This window comes from Ochotona curzoniae, unplaced genomic scaffold (genome assembly GCF_017591425.1).
Source record: "Ochotona curzoniae isolate NIBS_2020 unplaced genomic scaffold, NIBS_Ocur_1.0 contig_3819, whole genome shotgun sequence".
NCBI classification, from domain to species: domain Eukaryota; kingdom Metazoa; phylum Chordata; class Mammalia; order Lagomorpha; family Ochotonidae; genus Ochotona; species Ochotona curzoniae.
The window spans coordinates 13073769-13084840 of record NW_024466004.1 but is presented as its reverse complement, the minus strand read 5'-3'; positions in this window follow the sequence as shown (position 1 = coordinate 13084840).

Genomic DNA, 11072 nt, shown 5'->3' with positions numbered 1-11072 from the left:
CATGACTCATTGCAGTTGATAGAGTGTAAGGAGATGTAAAATTGAAGGCAACTGAGCAGAAGGTTGAAAAGTCATCTCAGGGCTGTCTCTGGGCATAGCTCAGGTCAAGGCTTCTATCAACTTTGGTTATTGCAAACTGATGAAATTCAGAGGCTTTAAAAAATTATGATGATGATGATTACTGGAAAAGCAGGTGGCTCAATTTGCTGGGTCTCTGTGATAGTTGGGTCACCCATGCGGTAGACCTGGATTGAGCTGCCACTTCTGGCTTCTGCACAATCTAGATCTAGCAATTTAAGGCATTTGGGCAGTGAAATGATACATAAAAATTCTGTTTTAATTTTGCTTCCTTGTTTCTCTACCTCTCAAATAAACACATTTTGGAGGCTAGAACGGTGAGCCTACCTGCCACACTGGCATCCTATATGGACACTGAGTCAAGTCTTGGCTGCTCCATTTCTGACCCAACTCCCTGACAATGCAGCCAGGGAAGCCATGGAAAATGGTCCAAGTTTTGGGATACTCCTGGCTCTTGTCTTCAAACCAGCCCACTCCTGGCTATTGCAAGCCATTTAAATGGAGAACAAACCAGTGAATGGAAGATCTCCCTCTCTCTCTCTTTTTCTCTCTGTAACTCTGCCTTTCAAATAAAATAATAATAATAATAATAATAATAATAAATCGATAGTATGATACATGCACATGTATATATTGTTCAATTTTCTAGAGAAACTACTTTCCCACTAACTTGAAAACACCACTCTAAGTTTAAAATGCCTATAATTGGTTTTACTATTTATCCTCCCTAGATTAGATGAGATTGAATGTGTTCCTGGTGGTATGGCCATGTACTATTCTCTTTAAAAATGCTTCCACTTCCTGCAGTTAGGACTAGAGAATGACAAACATGACTAGCAAGTACTTTCCCTTTCCCACAGTGGCTTGCTACGTCCCCGACAGCTAACACGCTATTCCCTTATTTTTTTTTCCCATGTCCCATTCCTTTCGGTTTCTACAACTACAAGAACAAAAGCATACATGATCCCATAATCCTATCCCAGTTAATCACTGTCTGTCACTGAAAAAAAAAAAGGTAAAAGGGACAAAAATCTAAAACATCACAAAGCAAAGTTTTGAGACTTGTGAGATTATTCTATTTAAATAAAATCTAACCTGATTATAGATGAACTTTCAAACCACGGAGCCATTTAGGAGATCTTTCAATCATATCTCCTGTTATAACTAAGATTCTTATGACCTGGAAAACACAGTCTGTGCAAACAAAACAACACTGTGTTAATAAGCATCAGGAGACCTGGATGTCCTATATTATCTTGGGCAAGTCTCCAAATGTTTCCACAGCTATGTTCTCACCCACGAGGCAGAAATCATAGCTTCACTGCTTGTTTCCAGTGTTACAATGGCATTAACACAAGGACACAATTCTGGTAGCCTCTTTAAAAATATAAAAACTGTAAAATACTTCTAAAATTTTAAAGTGCATTGTTTTGATTCATATATGTGTATATATATACATTTTTATTTGAAAAGCAAATTTCCTGAGAGAGTTGTCTTTATTGCATTGGTTTACTGTCTAAATGGCCACAATGGCCAGAGCTGAGCCCCTCTGAAGCTGGGAGCCATGAGCTTCATCCAGGTCTCCCACATTAGTGTAGGGGTCCAAAGACTTGAGCCATGCTCTGCTACTTTTCTAGGCTGTAATAAGGGAGCTGGATTAGAAGTGAAGTAGGAATGACTAGAACCAGCTACCATATGGGATGTTAGTGCTGTTGGTAGAACATTAGACTGTTGAGCTACTGCACTGGCCGTCCTATTGTTTTTTAGAACTGAAATCTAAGGCACAACTTTTGCTGAGATTCCTAGGGAAAGATGCAGGAATCAAGGGGCTTCTAGGGAATGAGAACCAAACTCAAACCTTGGGATAGAAAAATAAATGTTGATAGTTAGAAATTGAGGAGTCATATAAGGAAGAGTGGGAGAGTGGCAATTCAGTGAATAGCAAGTAGTTTAGCACAAGAATGTGAGATAAAATGAAAATAATATAATTTTTAAAGATGGGAATTTGTGGCATAAATTTTGATTGACTAGCCTGAATGTTCTGGGATAAAGAAGGGGCTTAAATTTACCCAACACGTGGCTGTGACACTAACTTACATATATGCTTTGAATAAAACTTAGGTCCTTACATTTCATGCAGAGTGGAAATTCCCAAACTAATATAAGCAACATTCTGATATTTGAAATTAAAAGACCAAGATGAAATTTTCCAGAGAACTGTAAGGAATGACTCACATAGCACTCTGAGTAACAACAACTGCTTAAATGAGCTTTTTAAAACTCTAATTCAAGATCAGCTTCCCAGATTATCAAAGTGTATTAATCATGGCCTTCTCCTGTCAAAGGTCAGGATTTGAGACTAAGCTGTGTGACTGAGTATGAATAAGCAACTTGCTAGACAGGAAATTACATCACTAGTGACAAGTCAGCATTTAATGATGGTCATAAAGAATCAGTGCCCTTTAGTTCATATCTATATTGAGCATAAATATGTTTATCTGCTTAACAGCAGCACCTTCTGTTATTTCAATGAGGGTTTAATCATTTACTCAATGGAGGTCAAATGTTTATTGTGTATTTTGGGCAAAGCAATCACTCAGGTTAGTGGAATAAAAGTTATATCAGTACCAATCCTAATAAGATTATAATAAAAATATTAGGGAAGTAAGGTCATTTTCTTTCTTTATTATTGTTATATAACCACTACGTACATGACCAGAATAGGGGTTGACAATTGTAAGAATCACCAATAATCCACCTTTTGCATTGGTGGAACTTTCAAATCGTAACTGGCTAGCTCCATATAAACATTTATGAATCTGCTATGTTATATCAACAAAGCAAAAGATCGGTGGAAAACACTGTCTGTTGTTTAGCAAGTTCTCAAACAAGTTGATCCGGAATGTCCATAAGCTCAAGTAAAATGGTTAGAAATAGTCCCTCTTTATCTTTTGTATATACTTCATAATTCATGCCTTAAGAACAAGGTTTTGGCAAAATGGGACAAATGGTAGTTGTTCATTAGTCAACCCAACCCTCTCTCTCTAACTCTATTCCTCTTTTCTTATTCAACTTCCACTTTTAACTCAACAGGAAACTTACAGAATGTAAGCCTCTGACCAAGTGCTCTATTTCTTTTTTTTTTTCTATATTTCTCTTGCCTTTTAAAATATATATTTTTTGCATTCTGTGTACACCTTTCTTTACTTTCTTTTTTTATTATTATTAATTACATTGCATTATGTGACAGAGTGTTATAAATACTGAGATTCCCCCCACCCTTCTCCCAACCCTCCCCCCTAGTGGTTTCCTCCACCTTGTTGCATTATCCCAGTTCAAATTTAGTTGAGATTCTTTCATTGGAAGTATCTACCAAGCATAAAGTTCAGCATCTTATTGCCCTGGTAAGTTCAACGGTTTTTTGGTGAGACCGTCTCTGGTCTGAAGGTAGAGCTGACAGAGTATCATCCAGATCCATTAAAAGCCCCAACATAGCATCAACAATGAATTACTACATTATGGTATTAATTGACATGGTATTGATTAACCAATATGTTAATAGGAAAATGCAGGTTCTTAACCACATCTTGTGACTTCTTCATAGACATTTCAATTTTGGTTTATATTCAGTCAACAGTTTGGGTGCAGAACATTTTTTGGATGGGTGTTGCAGAGAAATCCCCAATAGCCTTTCTTTACTCTCTAATGTTACGTGTGGGTAGTATAGCCACAAACTCCCTAAACTTAATTACTGCTTATGCTATCGACTAGCTCTAAGATGTCTTGGATGGGATACTTACTTTTCACTTTGCCTTAGTTTTATCAAGTGAAAGTGAAAATTTAAAAAAAAAAAAAAGGGAGAGAGAGTACCAGTCTAATAGGGCAAATTAAAATGTGTAAGGATATGTAAAGCTCATGCAATAGTGCTGCCACTTAGTGACTGACTAGTGCATCATCTGACTAGACGGATGGGGGTTGCTTCTTTTGTTCACAATAGTGTAACTTTCATTGCTATGTTCCGGATAACTACAGCAACACTAGACACCACTGTTGAATTGGTGATGTGCTCCTTGCTTAGCTTCTGTCATATTTGTGTTATTTTGTTTCCTCTTTTAGAAGCTGTCTTTCTTTAGTCTGTGAGATGACTTTGTTTCTATTTGTGCAGTATTTCCCTACTAGGTTTTCATCATGTTTTGCTGCCACTCGTGTCTCTTATGTCTGGGTTTAAGGTTTTGAAAAGAGTAAAGCATTGAAAACTCAAATTTGTTAGTAATCATTAGTAATAATAAAATTAGTTAATAATTAATTGCATAAGTGACATTTTCTATGTAATGCCCTGTCTTAAATGTACAATGGTTTCTGTTTCAATGTTTTGTACAGAGTTTAAACTGTTAATCTTTAGTCATTTTGTTGGTTTTACTTTGATTCAAATATAAAACTAGTTGAAATAATGGCATAATAAATTGTTCATTATTCCTCTGGCCTCATTATTAACATTTTGCTGCATTTGGCCTCTCTTTCTCTCTTCATACGCATATACGATTGTATATGAATTTCTTTCACTAAAAATTACTTGAAATTAAGTTACAAACTTCATACCTCACCACTATTTATTTATTTATTTATCCATTGCAATTTATTTATTTAATTTTTTGCTTCTATACATGCCTACAATTGCTGGAGCTGGGGCTGGGCTGGGCTGGGCTGGGCTGAACTGGGTTCAAGCTTAAGGCCAGGAACAAAATTTATGTCTCTCACATGGGTGGCAAGGGCCCAGTCACTTGAATCATTGTATTTTTTTTTTTTTTTTCAGCATCTACAATCATAGGAATTTGGAGTCAGGAGCTAGAGCCAAGTACGAAAAGTTAGGTATCCTAATGTATCATAGAGGCCTCTTAACCAGAGTCTTAATCTCTAGGCTAAATGGTCACCCCTAAGTTAACGTACTTCCTTGGGGGTGATATGTTGTATTTCTCATCGGATTGTATTAGAAGACAAAGTGCAAGGTTGTTCCGCTGTTACTTATGCTAAGCTAATCATGGGTTTAAATGGTAAGCTCTAATTATCTCTGCATAAAGCTGCAGTTAAGTAAACAATCTTTTACAATAGATAGGATGAGAATTTGATGTTCTTTTTGTCCAATAGCTGCTCTTCATCCATTTGCCACAGTTTCCAGAGGTGAGCCAATCCATAGCTAGGAGCTTCTTCTGCGTCCCCCACATGGGTTCAGGTTCCCAAGGCTATGCATATATTGAAATAACGTACTGTAGCCTATGAAAGTGTGCAAGTATTATATGCTGAACAAACATAAAAGCAGAAGAAAACAATTGTAACTACTCTATTTCATGTAATAGAGAACTTAATGTTCCATTTTGTGGATGGATGATCTATTCTGGTAGAGCCTGAAAGATGGGAATTTAGGTTGTTTCCCAGTGTTACTATTACAAATTAAATTGTATGAATGGTCCTATGTAAATGTTTATTTTATAAAGTTCCTAGGGATTTTTAGTGTAAATTCCTAGAAGTTGAATCACTTGGGTAAATGCATATGTGTTGGATTAGATATTACCAGATTCATTTCACTGGCTTGCAGTTATTGTATGATTATAGCTGTGTTACCCAGTATCATTAACCGTGTGCTTTCAATTTTTTTTATTTTTTTCAACCTGATTTGAATTTTGTCAGTCAGATATATAAGAAATGTTATCTCCTTACAATGTTTTGCTTTTCAGTTCAGCATCTTTTCATGTGTTTAAGGACCACATTGTTCAATTCTGTAATTGTACATTTTCTGTTGGGTTTTGAACATTTTTCCACATTTCAGTTTTAGTTTTATAGAAAATGGCCCTTTATCCATGTAAATCTCATTACATAGTTGGTCACTTTTACTTTAGCTGTAGTTTTGCTGTTTTGCCATTGAAAACTCACACGTGTACACATACATGTTTAATTTATTGATAATAATTTTTTTTCCTTTATTGCTTCCATATTTGGAGATTTTTTTGGGAAGATTTCTACTTGTCTAGAATACACTAAAAATTTAAGCCATTTTTGCTTCTAATATTGTAAGCCTTCTTTCCACATTTTTCAAATTAATTTATTCCTTGGATCAGCTTGAAATTTATCCCGGAATAGAGTGTGAAGTAGGTATCCCATTTTACTTATTCTTTCTAATCATTGTTCAACTGTCGCCTTGTCATTTGCTTATTTTTTTCTCATTGTCATAGATTTAAAATCCCATGTTTATCTCAGTGATTTGAAATGACACTTTTATCTTTCCCAAATACTTGCTGCTATTGTACTTTTTTTTTCCTGCTTCACATAATTGTAGAGCATTACATAACTGTGGCCTCATTATATATGGGATTAATCTCAATTTCTTTCTTTGTCTTTCACATTTTATATGGTTATTCTTATCTATATATTCTATGCATGTGCTTTAGAATGGATCCATCTATTCTTACATAGATAAAACAACAGTAACTTTTGTTTTTTCCTTCTTAATTCATGTTTTTTTATGTTGAATCCTGTATTCAAGAACTTTATGTGATCAATGAAATATTTTGAAATTCATGTCAATGGTGCAGTGGCCTATCAGCTAAAGTCCTTGCCTTGAATGCGCAGGGAACCCATATGGGTGCCAGTTCCAATCCCGGCTGCTCCATTTCCCATCCATCTCCCTGATTTGGGCCTGGGAAAGTAGTGGAGGATGGCCCAAAGCCTTGGGACCCTGCACCCGCGTGGGAGACCCAGAAGAGGCTCCTGGCTTTGGATTGGCTCAGCTCCAGCCATTTGGTCACTTGGGGAGTGAATCATAGGATGGAAGATCTTCCTCTCTGTCTCTCCTCCTCTCTGTGTATCTGACTTTGCAAAAAAATAAATAAAATCTTTAAAAATAAATAAATAAATACATAAATACATAAATAAATAAAATTAATGTCATTTTCCAACTTTTAGCTATAAAAATGAAAATTAAGGTAAAAAGCTAAAGGTACTCTAAGATATAAGCTCATTTAATAAACAAGTCAATTGTGACATAGTTTTTTTGTGGCTTGAATAAGTTAATACATTTTCACTATTTAAAATGTTCAAGCCTCTTGTGTAAATTTTGCTTAGCAAACTTAATTCATAGTTATAAAATAAATTGGAATGTAACACACATCAGAAACTAAAATAAATTCCAGTTGTATTTAAAAACAAAAGTTCATACCACTAAATTTCATTACATTTTCATGCAATAGCTAAAAAGAAAAATCAAACTATTATATCCTTACAATAGGTCAAAAGCTAATATTTAAATCTTGGGTGGAATATACCATTTAGTATAATCATAAAAAGAAAAATTGCTATGAACATGAAAACAATCAAATTATATTAAGAAAAAATATAAGAAGTAAAGCAATATATGTCATGTATATAGCATAAATTCATTTTACGAATAATCAAGGTTTTCACATCTTTATTATATAGGCCACTTTCCTACACACACACATACAGAAAGGAGAAAAGAGAGAGAGATGAAGAGCTCTAGGCAGATACACAGTTCTTTTTAAAAATTAAATAGTTTATTTATTTAATCTCATTTAAGTGCCAGACAGATCTTCCACCTACTGGTTTACTCACCAAGTGCCTCCAACAACTAGGGCTGGGCCAGTCTGAAGCCAAGTGGAGTCAGGACTTAATCTGGATCTCCAATATGGATGCAGGAGCTCAGTTACTTGAGCCATCATCTGCAGCCTCCTCGGGTATGTATTAGCGAGAAGCTGCATCAGAAGAGAGTAGCTGACATTCATAGAAAAGCATTCAAGGCAATACCATAGCTACTGTGTCACATACATACCCTAGACACAGGAAGGTTTACTAGCTGTATTCTTAAAAAGTAGCAGGACTGGGAGATGAGAATATCAAATCACTATGTGCTTTACATAAGTATAGTTTAAACTTTAACAATTTTCATGATATTTTGACATACTTTAACATAATCTTAATTTAAAAATAAATGTAATGTGAAAGTCAAAGAATAGAAATTAAAAAACAAGTAATGAAAGGCTTTATATGCTCAACAAGTAAACAATCTGTCCTAATTAATGATTACACAGATATAGGAAAGGGGTGGATATCTGTCCTAGCAGTTTTAAGTGTCTATGGTTCCACAGCTGGATACCCGGGCTTGTTATCTGGCCCTGGCTCCAGCTTTCTGTTAGTGACAACTCTACGAAAACAGTGAATAACCCAGTAGGTAGAAGATCTGTGTCTCTTTGGTACTTGAAAAGGATTAAATGAAATTATTATTTAATTTTTAAAAAACTGTGTAGCTACCTAGAATTCTTCATCTCTCTCTCTCTTTTCTCCCAACTGTGTGTATATAGGGAAGTGGACAAATCGACTCAAGTCTATTGGGTTCCTGCCACTCATGTGGGAGAGGGAGATCAAGAGTGTGGCTCCTGGCTTTGGCCTCAGCCACCGTCTTGTCACTGTAGGCATTTGAAGAGTTCTTTGTCTCTGTGACTCTCTGCCTCTTGAAACAAAGAAACAAAAAAATAGATATACCAAAGTAATTAGCAATATTTAAAGAATTAAAAATGAAGATAATTGTATTACAAATCAGATAGCATAAATTTTTTTTTAAAGATTTATTTTTATTATTTTTTCATTGGAAAGGCGGATATACAGAGAGGAGAGACAGAGAGGAAGATCTTCCATCCGATGATTCACTCCCCAAGTGAGCGCAACGGGTCGATACTACGCCGATCCGAAGCCAGGAGCCTCTTCCGGGTCTCCCACGCGGGTGCAGGGTCCCAAAGCTTTGGGCTGTCCTCGACTGCTTTCCCAGGCCACAAGCAGGGAGCTGGAAGGGAAGCGGGGCTGCCGGGATTAGAACCGGCGCCCATATGGGATCCCGGGCGTGCAAGGCGAGGACCTTTTAACCACTTGCGCCACCGCGCCGGGCCCCAGATAGCATAAATTTTAATAAATATAAGTGTCTCTTCCTACCATAACATTAAGAACATGTTTTTATTTGTTGCTTATAACATAAAATGCAACTACTCAGCTACGGGACAGTGGGGTGAAGTGAGAAAACATGGCCAAATCATTTGAGATAAGTTCCACATTATATAACAACCTTTTTATATGTTCATCTCCGTTGATGTGGTGGTTATCCTGACAGGAATCGGCTTTAGGAATAGCCTAAAATTAGCAAAAATTATAATGAAATAACTAGAAATAATGCAAATCCTCCAACTATTAGGAAATAACTTCGACCCCAAATCTGACATCTAGCGTTCATTGTCATAACTGCATCATATCAACTAAAGGAAAGCCTTATTAAAAGCAATGGCTTGTGAAAAAAGATTAGTTAATTTACTTGAAAGTTAATGACAGAGAGGGAAAGAACAGCAATCTTGGGTCCACTGCTTGACTGCTCAGATTGCCATGGCAACCATCGCTGAGCCAGCCCAGAGCCAGGAACTTCCAGATCTTGCGAGTGGATAGTAGGAGCCACTCTTCTGTTTGTTTTGTTGTTGTGGTTTCCAGGCCAGTAGCAGGGAGTTGGATTGGGAATGGGGCAGTCAGGATGTGAACCAAAAGCAATGTCTTCCAATAGGACCTAAACTCAAAAGCAGTTTGCCTTGGGGCCCTGCGCGGTGGCGCAAGTGGTTAAGGTCCTCGCCTTGCACGCCGGGATCCCATATGGGCGCCGGTTCTAATCCCCGGCAGCCCCGCTTCCCGTCCAGCTCCCTGCCTGTGGCCTGGGAAGGCAGTCGAGGACGGCCCAAAGCTTTGGGACCCTGCACCCGCGTGGGAGACCCGGAAGAGGCTCCTGGCTTCGGATCGGCATAGCATGGGCCGTTGCGCTCACTTGGGGAGTGAATCATCGGATGGAAGATCTTCCTCTCTGTCTCTCCTCTCTATATATCCGCCTTTCCAATAAAAAAAAATAATAATAAAAATAAATCTTTAAAAAAAAAAAAGCAGTTTGCCTTGTTAGCAAAAACGGAAGTTGCGCTTTTTTTCTTTATAAAGGGATCACCCAGATCTATTTTTTTAGAATTTTTAAATCATAGGATAAGAAGTGATTTAAGATGGGCATTTCGGTTGCTTCCATGTTTTTGTAATTACTGATTGTGCTGCAATGAACATAGGGATGCATGTTGGTTTGTTGTAAAACAGGTGTTTTGGATATATTCCTAGGAGTGCTATTGCTGGGTCATATGGTATGCAGATTTTGAGTTGTTTGAGTGTTCTCCAGACTGATTTCCATAAAGGCTGTACCAATTTGCAGCTCCACCAGCAGTGGAGTAGGGTTCCCTTTTCCCCGCATCCTCGCCAGCAAGCGTCGTTGGTGTTCTTGTTTATGTGGGCCAATCTTACTGGTGTTAGGTGGTACCTCATCGATGTTTTAATTTGGATTTCCCTTATTGCTAGGGAGCTGGAACATTTTTTCATATGTTTGTTTGCCATTTGGACTTGTTCCTTTGTGAAATGTTTGCCCATTTCCCGTGCCCATTTCTTGAGTGGCTTGTTTGTTTTGGTTTTTTGGTTGTTTTGAAGTTCTTTGTATATCCTGGAAATTAGCCCCCTATCGCCTATATCGTGTGCAAAGATCTTCTCCCACTCTGTGGGTTGCTTTTTTACTTTGTTGATTGTTTCCCTTGCTGTACAGAAGCTTCTTAGTTTGATGAGGTCCCATTTGTTTATTCTGTTCTCAACTGCTATTGCTTTTGGTGTCCTTCTTAGAAAGTCAGGACCTACTCCTAGGTCTTGCAGAAGATTGGATAAGAAAGCTTTGGTTCATCTACTCCATGGAATACTACTCAGCTATTAAAAAAAACAAAATGCAGTTCTTTGTGGCTAAATGGGCACAACTGGAAACTATAATGCTAAGGGAAATGAGCGAATCCCAAAAGATTAGATACCACATGTTTGCCTTGATTTAACCTGTAATTTTTTGTTTGGTGGTTTGTTATTTTTTGAACCTGTCATTGATACTG